We start from the raw sequence: 17,925 nt of genomic DNA, 5'->3' as shown, positions 1-17,925 counted from the left end.
TTTTTTTTTTTTTTAAAGGGCTGTGAGGCCAGGCTGAAATCCTTAAAGCTGGATTTCAGGGCTGTCTGTGGCACCCCAGGGAAGGCTGCCAGGTGTGATGATTCCTTTTTTGTTTGGCTTTGTTCAAGTCCCACCCCGGACTTTCCTCCAGTGCTGAGTCACTGCGTCACGTCCTGCCAAAGCCCTTTAGAAAGGACTTAGAGGTTCCCTCCACCCTGTGATCCTCTGGGAAGCTGGTCCTCTGGGCAGAGAGCTCCCTTGCAACCTGCCCCCAAACTGGCCTCACACGTCCAGACAGGAGCCTGGAGAAAAGCGGCAGCCAAGGATACGGCCCAGGAAACCTGGTTGTGTCCAACTACGTGCCCAGCAAGGGAATCCCAGAACCATGCAGTTCACCCATCACTCCCGATGGAGCAGAAGGGAGCGCTCCCCATCCCCCCAGGGAGGAAGCAGGAGGTCCCCCTCAGATTAGAGAGACGCTCTCTCCTCCTGGGGTCACAGCTGGAGCACCGAGGGGCGTCACCTGGCCCCCTTCTGAGGTGGCTCCGCTCTAGTGGAGAGCCTTCTCCTGAGAAGGGACTGGCTAGGTGTCATTAGCTGGCTCTCCTGGCAGCTGGGGAAGGCGGCACCAGCTGGCAAAGGGACTTGGCCGGGACACTGGTAGCGTCCTCTGGACCTCCAACTCATTTTTGCTGGAATAAGCTTTGGGGAACTTCTGACAGACACGTTCCTATGGTACTTCTGCAGTTGCTCCTTAGGGCTCTTGTTCTTGTTTTTTTTTTAACACATCTGTGTTCTTGAAGGTAATTGCGGGTCTAGTCATTCTGATTTCAGCGAAGAGGGAAAATAAGAGGGTATCTACGCCCTGCTTGTAGCTCTGTAATGAAAAATGCTGTTTTGTTTTGTTCTCTAACTCTAGAACACATTATGTGTTCATGCACTCCCCCAGTAGCCTCAGACCCACGGTTTCTCATTCTCTGAAGCTGGATTCGTTTTCTTCCATTGCAGTGCCTGGTGGAGAAGGACAGAAACTGATCTAGTAAACTGAGTTCACAGTTTGTCCTACAGTCTGATTTGATTCCTTCCCCCCGCCCGCCCCCGCAGGGGGGGAGGTAATTAAGTTTGTTCATTTGTTTGATTTTTTAAATGGAGGCACTGGGGATTGAACCCAGGACCTCAGGCATGCTGGGCATATGCTCTACCACTGAGCTATACCCTCCCCCGTCCACAAGTCTGATTTGAGATGCTATTTTTGTTCGGCAAAGGACTCTGTGAGTTATCCAAAGAGCTTTCACAAATTCCTTTTTGGCTTATACAATCCAGAGTGGATGCTCTTGCGAGCGACGAAGAAGTCTCTCTGTTACATAGAATCACTGCCCTGATGGCATCAGAGGATAGTTACCTGTTTGTGTGCCTCCTTCCGAAAAGCTGTGAACCTCTTGAGGCAGGAACTGGGTTTTGTTCATTTGTGAACAGCCAGCAGCTGGCATGTAGCAGGCATTCAGTGAAGGTTTTAGGATGAAAGACAACAAAGAAGAGCACAGACTTTGGGGGGACAGAAAACCTGACAGCCAGTGAGCCCCAGCCAGTCCTCCATCGTCTCTGATTCTCAGAAGGTGCACTGGACCTTTGGGCTCCCCCGAGGAGGGAAGCCCTGTTTCAGGTTCTGTCACTGTGATGACAGACAAGCCCAGCAGAACCAGCCCTTGACTGAGCCCTTTGGTGAGAGCTCGCCACCCTGCCCACCAGTCCCGTGGGGCACGTGGGCAATGGCCAGAACCAGGACACACCCACCAGTGTCAATTTCTCACTGCCTGCCGGGGGGATGGGCTAGCATGCTGGGCGTGGCCTCTTTCCAGTTTATCCCTGAGCTCAGAGAGGGTAACTTTGCTGAGGGTTGACTACTTGGGAAAAAAATCAGGATTCTCTTGGTAAGAAACAAAAGGCAGAACAGATTTGTGGTCAGAACCGTACATTGTCTGTTACCACAGTCAAGCCTTCTACTTGCAACCAGCTTGGAGCTGGTCAGGTAAGTCTTCACAAGGAAGGCGATAGTCTCAAAGGATGACTCAGTGCTTATCAGTTAGATAGGGCAGGGAAGAACATTCCAGGCAGAGGGAGGAATGCAAACACACCAAGAATCTTAAGTTCATGCCACAGGAGGTGGGAGCATTGGAAGATAAAAAAGTTGTGGGGGGCAAGTCAGAGGCCTTGAGCTATCAGGCTGAGAAGCTCAAACTGTTTGCAGGGACAATGGGAGCCTTTAAGGGGTCAGGCAGGGGGCATCCGGGACAGATCTCAGTGAGAGTTCCCGCAGCACTGCCGAAGGTGAGCGCGCCTGCGTGAGTCCGGAAGCAGGGAGCCCAGCGCTGAAGCTGCTGCAACTACAGCCAGCTGTTCCTCCAACCTCCCAGCCTAGTACTTTGTTGTCCAGGGGATGACTCCTGAGGAGGAAGGTGGCCTTGGCCACTTCCTGTCCTGCCCTGGGGGGTCTTTCTCTGTAGGTGTGATGTGGCACCAGGCCGCTGCATCTCTGTCGCTGTGATGAGGAGCAGATGCTGGTTCCCACAGCTCTCACCCTCAGCCCATAAATTCTGAAATAGCTCTGTGAGCCCTGGGCCTGGGTGTGAGTTTCTGGGGGCTTACATGACCCTGTGTAAGTGTCCGAGTTCCCTCATGGCACTGGGCCAAAGTGGACCCTATCTGATGCCCCAGTGACCTGTGACTACCTTCCTTCCCTGCCAGCCCACTCTTGGCTGTGGGCCGAGCCCTCGGGCTGGGCACTGCTGGAATTCCGGGGCCACCGGCCTGGAGATTAGGGCTTATATGTTTCTGTGATGTGCTCTAGAGCCAAACTCCAATCAGCATCTCTCAGACCCACACCCCAAGAGTGCCTGACTCTCAGCTTGCCTGGACATGCCCGCCTCACTCTGTCTGGGCCAGTCAGCTCCCACCCAGGGCCACAGCTTTACAGCCAAGCCTTCCTCTCTGACACTCAGTAGTCCTCTTACTGCCAGAATGCCTCGCTGCTGGCGTGACCAGGCTGCCATGGGTGAACCGTGGCCCCCCTACCCCATTACCCCTGTGCCTGCTGTCTGTAGCTCCCCACAGATAAGTTCCCTACTCCCCACCTCCATCCCACCCTGTCATGAATTGATCCTAATTGAAACAGCAGTCAGTCATCTATGCTCAGCCCCTGTAACCTAGGGTGGACTGACCCACTGCAGACATCAGACTGTGTCCTGGTCCCCATGTCTCCCTGTGCCAGTCTGACTGGGCCCCATTGTCCCACGTTGCCCCTCATTTCAGCCCCTCCTCCCTTCCCGGGCTGCCTCTGTCCCCCTGGCAGATCCATTCCCAGGTCTGTGTTCTGAGGGAACACACCAGCTGGGGCAGACCCTTCTACACCTTAGGGGAAGTCACTGCTCTGCTCCCCTCCCCACCTCCCCGTGTGACCGTACATGACATGTAAAGCCCCCTCTGCCCCCAGAGAGCCAACACCACCCTTGCACAAGCAGGCAGGGCCCAGCCCTGCATGGTCGCAGCAGGCAGCACCAAGCTGGCCTAGAAACCTGCTGTCACAGTGCCCTCTTGTGGCTGACTCCAGCTAGCGGGAAGGCTAAATGTCTGCCTGGGGGTGGCCACCCACTGCCCGGGCCAAGAGAGCTGAGGGCCCTGGAGGGGGACCCCCAGCCCTCGTCAGCACTGGGCACTGGGAGTTCCACATTTTCTTGTACATCAGCCTTCTGGAGTGTCATGTGTCCTCACTGCTGAGCAGTTTCTCCAATTAGATTTCGAAGACACTTAATTGAAAAAAAAAATACACAAAAAAGACAACTTTAGAGGGGGTGGGTATAGATCAGTGGCAGAGCACATGCTTAGCATGCACGAGGTCCTGGGTTCAATCTCCAGTACCTCCATTTAAATAAAAAACAAAAACACACGTGCACTGAACTTCAGTGGGTCACTGCTGCACTCACCCCTAGGACCACTTTGTTTCCTAGGGAGGGACCTGCCCAAGGCCACCTGGCTGGACACAACCAACATACACCTTGGATTTCAAGGCCAGTAATGTTCCCACTGACTCCTACATGTTTTTCTTTAATTAGTTATTTTTTTAATATTAAATGCAACGTATGCATCTGGTAAAAAAAAAATAGAGATAAATTATAGATAAAAACTTCAAAACATCTAGAATAAAACCGAATATCTTCACCAACTTAGGATAAGAAAATTTTTCTTAGGCAAGACACAGAGAGCAGAAACTACAGTGGGAAAGCATTGATAAATTAGATCTTACCAAAATTTTAAACATCACCAGTAAGAGAATTAGTAGACAAGTTTAGGACTGGGAGAAAGTACCCACAAAACATACCAAGGAAGGAACCTGATGGAAGAACGCTTAAGAATTCCTACAACTCATAGTCAAAGAGTACAAACTTCCAGCTATAAGGTGAGTACGTTCTGAGACTCGCAGACATAGTAAACAGTCTTATGGTTACCAGGGGGAAGGGGGTGAGAAGGGATAAATTTGGGAGTTCAAAATTTGCAAATGTTAACCACTATATATAAAAATAGATTAAAAATGTATTTTTTTCTGTATAGCACAGGGAACTATATTCAATATCTTGTTAACCTTTAATGAAAAAGAATATAAAAACCCCTTGGTTGGTTTGGTGGTCAGCTAATGACTGGACAGAGATTTCCTTTAATGCTGGAACCACTAAGTCTCCCAACCTCTTCTATGAAATTTAGTGTGTGTGTTGGGGGTCTGCCCTCGATACCCCAGCAAGCAACTTTCACCTCTGCCTCAGGCTTTACTTCCTGCTCTCTCAGAGCCTCAGGGTCAGGCAGGGGTTAAGGCCAATGCAGGTCTTTCCTGGGCACGTGTACAACTCCGCACAGGCACGAGGCCTTCTAGAATTCTAGGAATACGCTTTTCCAAGCCCTTGTGAGTATCTTATTCCCCAGTTTTTCCTTTTGAGTGTTTTGATCAGTCTCCTATTAGCCCCAACTGGTGTTACCACCCCAGGCTGCTGATTGTTTTTGACAAAAGACCAATTACAGTTGTTTGAACAGAACAAGCTCTGAGCCATGTCAAATAAAATAATCCCTAAGAAGGGAGATTTTCCAGGGCGCTGTCAGATCAAATAGTGACAGTTCTCTGGGGACGGCTTCTTTTGGAAAGCTCCAAACCATTCCGTCCTGTCCAGTGGCAGTCAGGCTGCGGGTTTCATAGCTACTGTGGTTGTAAGGCCTTTGGTTTTCAAGTCTACCATGGAGCTTGAGAGGAGGCTGGAAATAAGGCAAATTAAAACAACATAAAACGTGCTATTCTTGCCATGATTTAGCCATTTCCCTTCAATAAATGATACTCAGATTGTTGAAAACCTTTGGTTATTTCCAGAGCTCTGAAAAAGTTGATTTCAATGATTTTTTTGCCAGCATTCTCATTGTTTTAACGGAGGAAATGATTTCTGAGGCCTTTATCTGGCCATTCTTAAAGTGCTTCTCTTGGTTTGAGTCTTTACGTGATTTTTCATTTGTTTGTTCTGGGAGTTCTTTCTTAACTTGGCTTTTAAAGGGGTAGTTTTTCACTGCACACCCTTAAAATTTTTTTCTCTAAAGTCAAACATTCATTTATTAGGATCTGCCTCAGTGTTGACCACTCCGTATCAATTTCCCTTTCAGTCAGTAAATTCAAGTCTTCCTTTATTTCAGGAAAGTTGTTTTGAATGTTGAGCCTAATATTTTTTTTCTGACCCATCGTTCAGATTTCCCTAACCAAAGGGACAGAATGTCCTCTTCCGTGCTGAATGGCCTGTGTCTTCTACTGAAGACCGTCTGTGTACCTCTTACAGTGCGAAACAGGGCTTCTCTGTGGAGGCTTCTGTAGGCCAAGGTGAAGCTGAGAGGCCTGTCTGTGCTTCCACACCAATGATGATTATAGTAGTAATTCCTGCTGTCAGGTAGGCTTCCGATACTTCAAACACCTGACATCATTTGATGACCACAGCTACCTTGTGAGACAGGTGTTCTCCTCTTTTCACAGATGAAGGTGTGTGACTCTGAGCACGGCCACCCAGCGCTTAAGTGTCAGAAGCAGGCTTCGTACCGAGGAACGTCCGGCTCCAGAGCCCATGTGCTTGGACACCAGTGCTGACGTCTGCCTCAGCCAGGGCGTTGTCCACTGACCGGAGAGCACTTGCTGGCGCACCGTCCCTGCGATACTGGGAGCAACTGGGGAGTCAGCTCTATTCATTTATGCTCAGGGCCCTTCTCAGTGTTCAGAATGGCTCAGTGCAAAGACAGCAAATCACATCGCACAGGGGCCACCTCTCACCCTCCAGCAGGCGTGAAGGGCTTTGCTGACTGAACTTGGCCTTCTTCCCCTCTGCGCCCAGTGAGGACTCAGACTCCTCCTAGACCCAGTTTTAAGAGCAGCCACCACGGATCACCTGGAGCCGACAGGCAAGTTGAAAGACATTTGCTGTTTCTTATCTAAATAGTTAATGAAATGAGGAGGCTGAGCCGTGGGGGGAAAATGTAGTAGAACAAATGATGTCCTCATAAAATGAGGCGGCCCACGGAACAAGTGTATCTGTCAGATATTTCCCGGGGTGGGGGGTGTTGGGGGAACCTCAGTAGTCCTAGAAATGGGGAGGTGAGGATGAATTTCAGAAAAAACTCGGAAACTCTTGATCTTGGCGGCCTGATGCAAAGCCATGTGGGCCTTATCTAATAGCGCACCAGCATTTTTGTGTGAATGAAGCTGATTAAACCCTTGGGGGTCTGCTTTCTGTGCTGTGAAAACCCTGTCTGATTTTCTAACACTCTCCGCTTCAACATTTGTCGCCAGTAAGCAATCCATGCAGCCTCACACGAGTGGCTCTCTGGCCGGGGGAGCTTTGAAAACCCCCGGGACCCCCAGGACTAGGTGGGACTGAGCTGATGAAGTGCCACCAGTCACTGGAGGTCTGGAATTATCCTAAGTGCCCTAGTCCCAGGGACCAAGAAAAGCCTGTCCCCTCGAGCTTTGACTCCAATACCCATGGCCACTGTGAGGCTCAGGGGAGCAGCCCGGGGACCCAGTGGGAGGGTCAGAAGTTTGCCCTGCAGACCTCAGGGAGCCTCAGCCAAGGTAGATGGACGGTCAGGGGCTGTGGAAGGTCAGGTGAGGGAGGAGAAATGATGCAGCCCTCCGCCCTAATTGGATTCTGGGTTTCCGTGGGGCATGCTATCGCTGCTTACAAATGTGGCCCAGCGGCAGAATTGAGTTATCAACCCAGCTGATTCCTGAGTCACAGATCATCCTGTCCTCCACAACGTGATTAAAGACTCTGCTGCCCAGAAGATCTCTGCAGCTGTGGGCTAGGAGGGTTGCTTTTTTTTTTTTTTTTTTTTTCTGCTAAAGCACAAGAAAAAAGAGGCCAGCAAATATTATCTTAGGCCTGGCTATGCTCCTTGCTGGCTCCAAAAGTTGAGATGTTGAGGGGGAGGTATATGGGGGGGGGGCATGTGTGTGTATGTAGGCGTGTGTGTGCACACCCACACGTGTGCACGTGTGCAGGCAGGGTCACATGATCAGGACAAAGGGTGACAGTGGACGCCCCCTACACCGCCCCCACTCTAAGCGTCTAAGGAGTGTTTTTTGGGAGACACATCCCCACACCTCAGCACTCCTGCGGTCACTCAGCACACTTTGGTAGCGTGCCAACAGCACCTAAGGCCCTGAACTCAGACATCATGTCCCAGACCAGGTGATGGAAGGGGAAAGGAGTGGCCACTCGTGGACGGCTTCCCACATACCAAGCGTGTGCTAGTTCCACATCATGCCATTGGCAGGCTGTGTCCACGCCACACATATCCCTCACTTCCACCTTCCATGAAATTCCACCATTAGTGATGCATTCCTTTGGGTCCTTGCAAGTTTCCTAGGAGGGAATATAACCACAGCAGTGGGCAGAGCACTGAGGGATCCCTTGGGAGACTACTCCAGGTCAGCTGTGTGACCTCAGGCAAATCACTCACCCTCTCTGGACCTATTTTTCTCCTTCATAAAATAAGCGGTGGTGTTCTCCAAGTTCACCTTTAAAATCTGGCTCCTTGTTTTTCATTGTTTTGCAAAGGGCATGTCTCACTCCTGAGCCCACGCACCAGCGTAGAGCCAGGAAAAGGCTGGGTGTTGGGAGGGGACAGGAGGCTAGACTCTGACTTTAAAAGCAGAGCCTAGAGGCTCAGGCACTGGCCTGCCTGGGGCTTTAACCTTCTCCACTGGGGCTCCACATGCCGGCAGCACTGTAGTTTCTGCCCTGGCTCAGACCCTCATCTCAATAGGTTGACATAATGAGGACAAAGTAGAAAAGGACAACCCACTACCTAGTCTGGCCAATGCCAGGAGGTGGCCTGGGGGTGAGTCACCTCACTTCTCTGAGCCTCAGCTTCCTCCCCCTTGCTCCTTCGCAGAGACCACTCTCCATTTCCCTCCCTTAAGTCTAACCCACCCCTTACGCCATCATTTTCCTTCCATCCCTTTGTTTTTCTCTGTGGGGAAGTTACTTCGTTTTGTACCCGTTGTCTGTTTATTAGCGCTCACTGGCCACTCACTGTGGGCTTTGTGGGTTAGTCCTGCTGCTGGTGTATTCAGCAAACCGATCATTGCGGCATGATGCCCTGCCTCTGGTGTGGTGGGCAACCGGCTGGCCCTCCCTCAGGGAGCCTGGTCCCCACCACCCTCCTGAGAATACTGCCCAGGGCTGTTTTGTTTATGAGCCCAGAATGCAGGTCCTTTGAGTTTTTCCAGGGCCTGTAAAAACATTTGAGACATGAGAAACCATGGGGGTGTGGTGCTCTGAAATTCTCAAAACTAGAAAGACATCTTTTGATGAAAGATCCCTTACAATATGTAGAGATTTTTAATAATGGGCCTACAGTTGGCTAAATGCCTACAACATGTAACTTGTCAACTAGTGAGCTTGTCTGTCGTCGTTACGTGTAACTCCTACAGTTATATATAAACTGCGTTTAATGGCGGTGGATGGGGTGATTTTATTGTTTGAAATGGGGTGGGTGGAGCCTCCAAGGAATAGAGGGTAGCGGGCAGTGACTTTCTTAAAATGGCCCTGACCTTTCAGCTCAGTCACCAGGAAGCTGTCCCCTTCGGGGGGACACACCTCCTTCCCTGGGACATTCCTCAGCACCAAAGGTGGCTTAGTCAGACTGCTTCAGGAGTCACAGTGAAAGAGGTCTGCGGTCGCTCCTCAGGGATGTGCGGCACCTCCCAGCGCTCACGTTTGACCTAAGTGCAGGCATGAAAGCAACAAGAGCCATTAACCGGGCACCTCTCTGTGCCCGGCCCCGAGCCAGACCCCTCGCTCACACCTTCTCACTCATCCTCTCGGCCACACTGTGAGCTGCCAGGAGGACTCTGGGGCTTGGTGTGAGCACACGCCCACCCTGGCCGCGTGGTGAGTGATGAGGAGCAGTGCCGACCCACGACCATCGCACCAGCGCCGCCCAGAGCCAGAGTCCAGGCTCTTCCCATCGCACGCCTTTTAAAGGGACCTCAGAGTTTTCTGTTCCTTACCTTTGTTCCTTCACCTCCTCTTCTTCTGAAGATATCCTGAAATTTAATCCTGTAAGTTTTAAATGAATAAAGCCCAGAAGGCAGCAGAAAAAAGAAGGGAGGGCCATTTGTGAATGAAAGAGAACAAAATGTTTTGGGAAGACAAGTTCATGGGAGAGTGTGGAGAGGAGAAATAGACTGGGAAGATCTGCATTCTGAGTGTGTGCGAGGACTCCAGAGGGGGCGGGGGAGGCTCTCTTCACACATTTAACAGGCAGGAACAGAGGCTGCAACCAGGCAAGGTTTCAACATTTCATTCAAGATGGTAAAATGTTGATACTAACAGACGATAAGACATACACGTGTATCGTAATGCCCGGAGTAACCACGACACAAAGAGACACACTCTTAGGGGGAGTGCGTGGCTCAGCAGCAGAGTGTGTGCTTAGCGTGCATGAGGTCCTGGGTTAAATCTCCAGTACCTTCACTGAAATAAATAAACCTAATTATCTCCTCCCCTCCCCCCACCAAAAAAGCAAAACGAAGAGATTCACTCTTCAGCATATTAAATAAATCGGTATGCAATGCTAAAAAGTGCTCAAGTAACCCGCAAAAAGGTAAGAAAAGAGAAACAGGAACAAGAACCACAGAAAACAAACATAAAACAAATAAAAAAAATGGCAGATTTAATCCCTAACATCTCAATAATTGCCTTAAAGTCAATGGTCTAAATACACCAAGCATGACAGAACTTAGCAAAGTGGATTTAAAAATGAAAAAAAGAAAGACCCAATTATATGCTGGTTACAAAAATCTCACTTCATGTTCAGACCCCACCTATGTACCTCTTCATCTAACTGCTCATATGATATCACTTATATGTGGAATCTTTAAAAAAAAAGATACAAAATCTATTTACAAACCAAAAACAGGCTCACGGACATAGAAAACAGACTGTGACTACTAAAGCGGAAAGGGCAGGGAGAGACAAATTAGGGGCTGGGGGTTAAAAGACACACATTACTATATACAAAATAGACATACGATAAGGACTCACTGTATAGCACAGGGAACTATATTCAATTACTTGTCATAACATATAATGGAAAAGAATCTGAAAAGAATATATATGTATATAAATGTATAACTGAATCACTTCTCTGTACACCTGAAACTAACACTGTAAGTCAATTACACTCCAATAAAAATTCAAAAAAATAATCCCTGAACAGAAGTGTTTGGAGGGCTTCCAAGTTGGTGCCCACATCAATGTGCTAAGAGGGTGATGCATCTCAACTCCGTGGGGACAGAGGCTCAGGACCCTTTCAGACCCCACCTATGTACCTCTTCGTCTAAATGCTCACTTGTATCCATTATAATAAACTTGAATAGTGAGTAGAGCACTTTCCTGAGTTCTGTGAGTTGTTCTGGCAAATTATCAAACCTGGTGGGGGCAGAGCCTCAAATCTGTAGCTGTTGGACAGAAGGGTGGATTACCTGGAGCCGTGGTATTTGTGACTGACAAGTGAAGTGAGGTCAGCTCTGAGGGACTGAACCCTTAAAACTGTGTGGTCTGTGCTAAATCTGGGTAGTTAGTGTCAGAACTGAACTGTTGGACATCGAATTGTGTCAGAGAATCAGAGATCTGGTGTTAATCTTGGAGAACTGGAGAACTGACTGGTGTTGGAAAAGATTCCACACACAGGGTGTCAGAAAGAACATCAGAGTGGCAAAGGGAAATTGAGGTAGAAAAAGAGTCTCCCAGATTATCCAGTGTAACCCCAACAGTCCTTAAACAGGGAAGATGGAGGCAGTAGAGGAGGTCAGAGTGATGTCAGGTGAGAAGGACTCAGCCCACCGTTGCTGGGATGGAGATGGATGGAGAAGGTCACAAGCCAAGGAAGGCAGGCAGCCTCTAGAAGCTGGAAAGGGCAAGAAAACAGATTCTCCTCTAGAGCTTCCAGAAGGAAAACAGCCCTGTGGACACTTGAGGCCAGTGAGACCCCTTCAGACCTCTGACCTCCAGGACTGTAAAATCTGTGATGCTTTAAGCCACTAAACTTGTGGTAATTTGTTACAGCAGCCATAGGAAAATAATACAGGAAACAAGTTGCTAATTCTCATTGTCCATCCAGTGGGGTGTTCAGCACGCCGCCTTAGCCCTGTGTTAGTCAGGGAGCTGATACAGTTGGTTGAAGCTAATGATGAAATGTTCAGGCTCACGTAGCTGTGAAGCTCAAGAGGTGAACTGGGCTCCAGGTGAGACGGATCCAGCAGTCTTTCCCATCATCAGAGCTCAGTCTCTCTCTCACCACTGTTGGCCTCTGGGTTGGTTTTCCCAGGCAGGATTGCTCCATATGGTGGCCCAGAGGGACCCGACAAGAGTGGGTGTTCCATTTCGCTGCTAGAGGTAATCCCAGAGAAAAAGAGAGCAGTCTTAGTGGTAAAGGCTTGGGGAGGATGCTTAATGGCCTGGACTGGGGAACATGCCCGGTGTTGAGACAGTTGCCATGGCTAAGGAGATGGGGTGCACGGATTGGCCGGCCAGGAGCAGGCTCCAGCCCAGCCCAGGGAGACAAGGAAAGATTCCTCCCAAAAGGAAAGAATGGGAAGTTCAGGAAGAGACCAAAACTGGCTGCCACAGCCCATTACCTTCACTGAGGCTGATGCAGTGCAGCATCAAGGTATAATTACACAGTGTAGTTATAAAAGTAAATAACAGCCCCATCATAAACTGAGGACGATCTGTGTATGTAACATGTAAATTTTTTTATCGAAGACCTCATCACAGAACTCTATAGTATTGCTCTGTGTCCATAAATATTGTACTGCAAGCTACAGAAAGTTATCGATCTTGTATTTCTTAATGTTTCAAGTTTCATTCAGAAATTTATTGGATTTAAAATATTTTCATGTAGGAAGGAAGTGTTTCTCACTCGTAATCTAAATCATTGTAGAAAGGATAGGCGTAGTACCTTCAAGGGAATAGACTTAAGATACAACTTTGAAATAAAAATTTGCCATGTAAGTTGTATTTTCACTGTCAGTAATATGTAGTTTCTAAGATGATAGTTTTCGGATTATTTTTAAGACTACGTGTTTAATACAATGAGCTATATCGCTCTCTCTTTCCCAGTTAGTTTTGATGCATAGCAAGTTTGGCTGTTAGTCCTGTCTTATCCAGACTAGCTATTTATATAGAAACATTTAAAAATATATTTTTAAATTTATGTTACTGTGTACCTTCTTTTCAATTGTTTATAGTAATATCTACTCTGAATGTATGAAAATTAAATGCAGATTAAACACTAATTTAATGAATAGTGAAAAAAAGTAAATAATGGAAGAACTAAAAATAATCATGGGAAAACTATAAAACTTGAGAAAATGAAGGGAGGAAGGAGAGGCATATCCAAGAAGCAATTTCTTATTTTCCAATGTAGGGGGTCCATAAACTTTCTGCAGATGATGGATCAAGAAATAAGCATATGTCTACATGCTACTTAGAATTGTGGAGGTATCCACCAGAAGTACTAAAAATGGAAATGTTTAAAAGAAGTGTGCTTCTGGAGAGTGAGACCAGGACTGGGGAGAAGTGAGGTTAACAACTGTTTTGTTTCATCATAAACTTCTCTCCTATTTGATTTGTTTCTATGTGTACGCATTACATCAGTAACAAGACATACTGTGATAGTAAAAGATCTTTAAATATTTGGATGAATGACCTAAGCTTTGAAAAGGATCTGATCAATATCTAGTACTGTGAAATTTTAGGGTCACATACAGATATAGATGATTTTTTTTTCCTTTTTTTAAATTGAAGTATCGTTGATTTACAATGTTGTATTAGTTTCTGGAGTACAGCATAGTGATTCAGTTATACATATGTATATATATACATATTCTTTTTCATTGTAGGTTATTATAAGGTATTGAATATAGTTCCCTGTGCTCTACAGTAGGACCTTGGTGTTTAATCTATTTTATATGTGGTCGTTAGTATCTGCAAATCCCAAACCCTCTCTTTATCCCTTCCTCCCCGCTTCCCCAACCCCGCCCATAACCATGTTTGTTTTCTGTTTGTGAGACAATCAGATAATTATTAGCATTTAAGTTATGCTTTTTAAGAAGAAAACTACCTTGTTTCTTATCTGCTAGGTTGATCCTCTAGGGAGTTTGAAGTGCTATGTCGTTTTCAGTAGAAGATAGATGTTCCAAGGCTTAAAAAAAAAAAAAACTCACCTGCTCCAACAACAGGAAACAAAAGCCATTACAAACAGACAAAGGAGTGAATGGATGGACCACTTGTCAACCCTCTTTCTCCAAGAGACGGCGAGTTGTCTTAGTTTCCACAAGAAGACCTGCTGCTCCCACATTTACCTGTTTGGCAGGCATGTGGCTCTCCCGTCTCTGGTGTCTGCAGGGCACTGGCTACACTGTGCTCACTCCTCTGCTCTTGCCAGCTCTGGCCCTGGGGAATGAATGGAAGCCCCCTGAGAGCAGCTGGCCAGGGTCCTATTCGCCTTTGCTTTCCCAGGCCCTGACTTGGTGCTCAGACTCTTGGCTTAGACCCCCATCTCCTGTCGCCCAGAATCCGGGTCTGGCTTCTTCATACCTACATTTCCTGTGACTCACAGGTCACAGCCCCCTGGAGCCCCCAGTTTGGAAAGGTCCCTGAGGTCAACTGTATCCCTTCTTATCAGTCCTGGGCTTTCGAGACCCACCTGCAGGGACAGGGACCACATCCCTCCCCTGACTTCTACTTCTCCAGGTAAGTCAATAATCACTGCTCAGTCTCCTTATGAGCCAAGGGGCAGCACGAGGACCAAAATGTGGGAGCCACTGAGGCAGAACTCAGCCTGCTCTGCCAGCTGGCCCCGAGGTGGCCAGGCTGCTGCCCTAAGGATGCTGATACATGGCGACCCAGGCCTCCAGTCCTGGTGACACTGACCTCCGGTTCTTCTCCAGGTCCAAGCTCACCCGCATAGGATCCCAGACCAGGCATACAGAGAGGAATTCCCCACCCTCCTCCAGGGTCCTGGTCATTTACTTACACCAAAGCTAGAAGGTGTAAATTAGGAGCCATAAATAACCCTAGTTGACCCCTCCCTTGTAATCTTTGGGCACCATCCCAGAGCAAGCCCATAGCTACCCACCAGCTCCCTCTCCCTCTGTCCTGCTCTGGGACCCCTCTCCTTCCGGCTCTTCCTCCACGGCTGACTCCACGTCCTTTTACCATACCCTTGGGAGCTCTATTCCATAGCACACAAACCCCTCCATCATCAGCCCTGATGCTCTCTGAAGATACATGCCCTTTGCCTTCAGTCAGGGGCTTCTCACTCTCCCACATCCAATTGGTTCAAGGATGGAGCAGGGCTGGGGAGGCATTCCCTCTTTCTTTTGTTCAACTGCATGTGGCATCATCTGCTCTCTGAGGGCCAGGAGACACAGCTACTCCCCAGCTTCCATTTCCAAGTCCCCTGCAGTCACTGCCTCCCTCTCCACTCGGTGCTCTGCACCCGAGGATCGGCAGTCCGCATGGGGACAACTTCTCCCGTGCTCCTCCTGCAAGCTCCCAGACCTCCCTGGCTTCATGCCAGTCTCCCAAACCAGAAGCCTCTTTTATATCTCAGCTACAGCCTCTCTCCTTGGGGGACCCTCCCTGGAGACCCTCAATCAAAAAGCGGATTGAGCATCTGCATTATTTGGGGTCATGGCAGGAAATGGAATTCAACTCAGATGGTTCAATTAATGAGACTTTAATGACAATACTCCATGCAGAAGTGCGGACAGGGTGCAGAAAACAAACAAGGGAGATTGAGGAACAGGGAGACAGTACTCTAGATGTTGTACTAGCCACGAGGCTAAAAAGACCAAGAGGCAATGGTGTCGCCATTGCCAGGAAGAGCTGGAGATGTGGGGAAAGGGCTGCCGACAGGAGCGGGGTCTTGAAGGGACGGAGGTAGGGGGTACCCTGACCCATCTCTTCCTGTCCTTTGGCCCTCCGGCCAGAGCCTCCCATTGGCTGAATCTGACCTATGACAGCAAGAAAGCCCTGGAGGGGCAGCCTGAAGGGGCCAGATTCCCAGGCCAAATGGGCCAGAGAAGGACAGCAGGAGGGGGACATGGGGGATGGGTGGGCAGATGGGCAGCACAGAATCCAGGGCTATCGAAACTTCTTGGAGCTCAACTCCTTCATTTTGCAAATGGGGAAACCAAGGCTGGGAGAGGTTGGTGATTTACCCTAGTCACATAGTTTGTGGCCAGGCTGAGCTCAGACCTCGGGTCACCATGTCTCTTGCTGCCAGTCACACAACAAAGTCCATGACTCCATGCTCCCCCTTCTATATTGCCTCTCGAAGTGGCAAAATAATTTTAAACCACTTTAAGCAGGTACATTGCTTTGAATCCCTTCCCGGACAGGAGATATGCTGGCTTGCTGGCGGGAGTCTTGGCAGCTGGCCTTGAACTCCCTTGACCTTCCCCTGCCCAGGCTGAGCTCTTCCATCCAGCGCTGTCCCCCAAGCTCAAGCCAAACGGCAGAGGCTGGAACTTAACAGTAATAGCCCCTTCCAGGTATTGCTCTGTAGCCAGCAGCTGGATTCATATTAGGAGAGGAATAGAGGAGAAATCTAATTAAATTCAAAACATAATAAATTGAAGCCAACTCATTCGATTTATGGCAGTGTCTTCTGGCATCTTTTAATTTTGCGTCACATTCATTTGGAGCCAATCAAATTAGGGCGCTCATTAGCAGCCAAGGTGGGCGAGGCTGGAGCCACGCTCCCTGCTCCGGGTGGTAACGAGGTCTGTGCAGGAGGATAATTCAGGAGGCAGTGAGGGCACAGAGATCACTGCCTCGTTATCAGGAAAATTGACTTGGGGAGGGCGAGTGTAGACTCCAGACCCGCTACTGGCTTACCGGGTAAACTTAGCCTTCCCCTCCCACAGCCTCGATCTTCTCATTGGAAGGGGAGCAGCGCTCACTTCCAAGGCTGAGTATGAAATGGAAACATGATGTGATGAGCATCTCCTGCTCTGGTTCCTCAGAGTCCATCTCTGCTTTCTGCCCCTGCCAGGCCCTTCGACTCCAGTGACGGTGCTCCTTGGTACCCAGTTCTTCCCCACTGGCCTCTGGCTTAGAGGACCATCAAGGATACACTCGACCTGTCCAGGGGAGCTCTGTCAAATATTCTGTGGCCATCTGTAATCTCCCATGAAGACATGCTGCCCAAAGCAAACTAATGTGCTTGCTTCCCTGGAAAGCCTAAAACCAGGACTTCGGGGTGTCTGGCTGGGCTCAGGAGTTCAAACAGGGTCCTCGACTGTCCCTCTCCACCTCTAGACTTTGCAGGCCTCAGCTTGGCTTCAGCTTCAGACACCTTCTCTCCATGAGACAGCAAGAAGAAGTGTGTGCAGAAGCCCCCACCCACACAGCCCTCACCGTACACACAGACAGAGGGAGCACTCCTTCCCCAGCAACCATCCTCAGGTCCTGGCACGCGGACGCTGGCTGGCCATGTGCATCATGTGCCGGCGCCTGAGCTAATGAGCACGTCTAATGCCATGAGACGTTCTTATTGGCCATCGTGTGTCATCTGACCCCTGTGGTGGAGGGGGTCCTTCTAATATGACCCCCACAGAATCACAGAACATTGTGAGAAGGAGCCTTTTTCCTGAAGCAGGGCACCATGAAGTTAAAACTGTACCAGAGGTCCCTGCAATGCCATGTGAGGGGCAACGCAGCCAGCATTGAGGTGACAAAGAGAAACGTGTCTCTGGAACTCCTAGCACCCCACTTTCAGCCCCTGCCCACAGGTGCCCAGATTTCACTCCACCCCTCTGTTGGCTCTCCGTCCTCCCAGACCTCCCAGGCCATCTGCCTTCCCAGGCCTCTCTTGCTTCCTTCTCCAGAAGACCAGACATTTCCTCTGGCACCTGGAACCTGTTTCTGTGCGCCCTCTGAAGCCTGTGTGCCCTGCTCTGCCTGCAAATGGACTCATCGCCCAGCCCTCCCCCAACTCTCACCCCTCCCTTGAGTTCTGAGAGGACGAGCAAACATCCGGAGGGCTGGATCCTCCCCCGACTTCTAGGGAAAGACAAGGGGACACAGCTGGGTCAGGTCAGGAGCCGCACGGATTCTCTGACACCCCGTGGGCCTATTATAGGGGCATGGGAAGCTTCGGGTGAGAGGCACAAAAGGGACCAGAGCTCTTTTCTTCCCTGCCTAGCAGGGGTATGGAGAGGCAACGACTGAGATGCCACCTCTGTAAGAGAAGTCCTCAGGTTCGGAAGGCCACCTGGACCAGACCCTGGCCTAGCACCAGGAAGCATGGCAGGGCGCAGTGAGAGGGAGGGAG

This window comes from Camelus dromedarius, chromosome 8 (assembly GCF_036321535.1).
Source record: "Camelus dromedarius isolate mCamDro1 chromosome 8, mCamDro1.pat, whole genome shotgun sequence".
NCBI lineage: Eukaryota > Metazoa > Chordata > Mammalia > Artiodactyla > Camelidae > Camelus > Camelus dromedarius.
Note: the sequence above shows the minus strand (reverse complement) of the source record.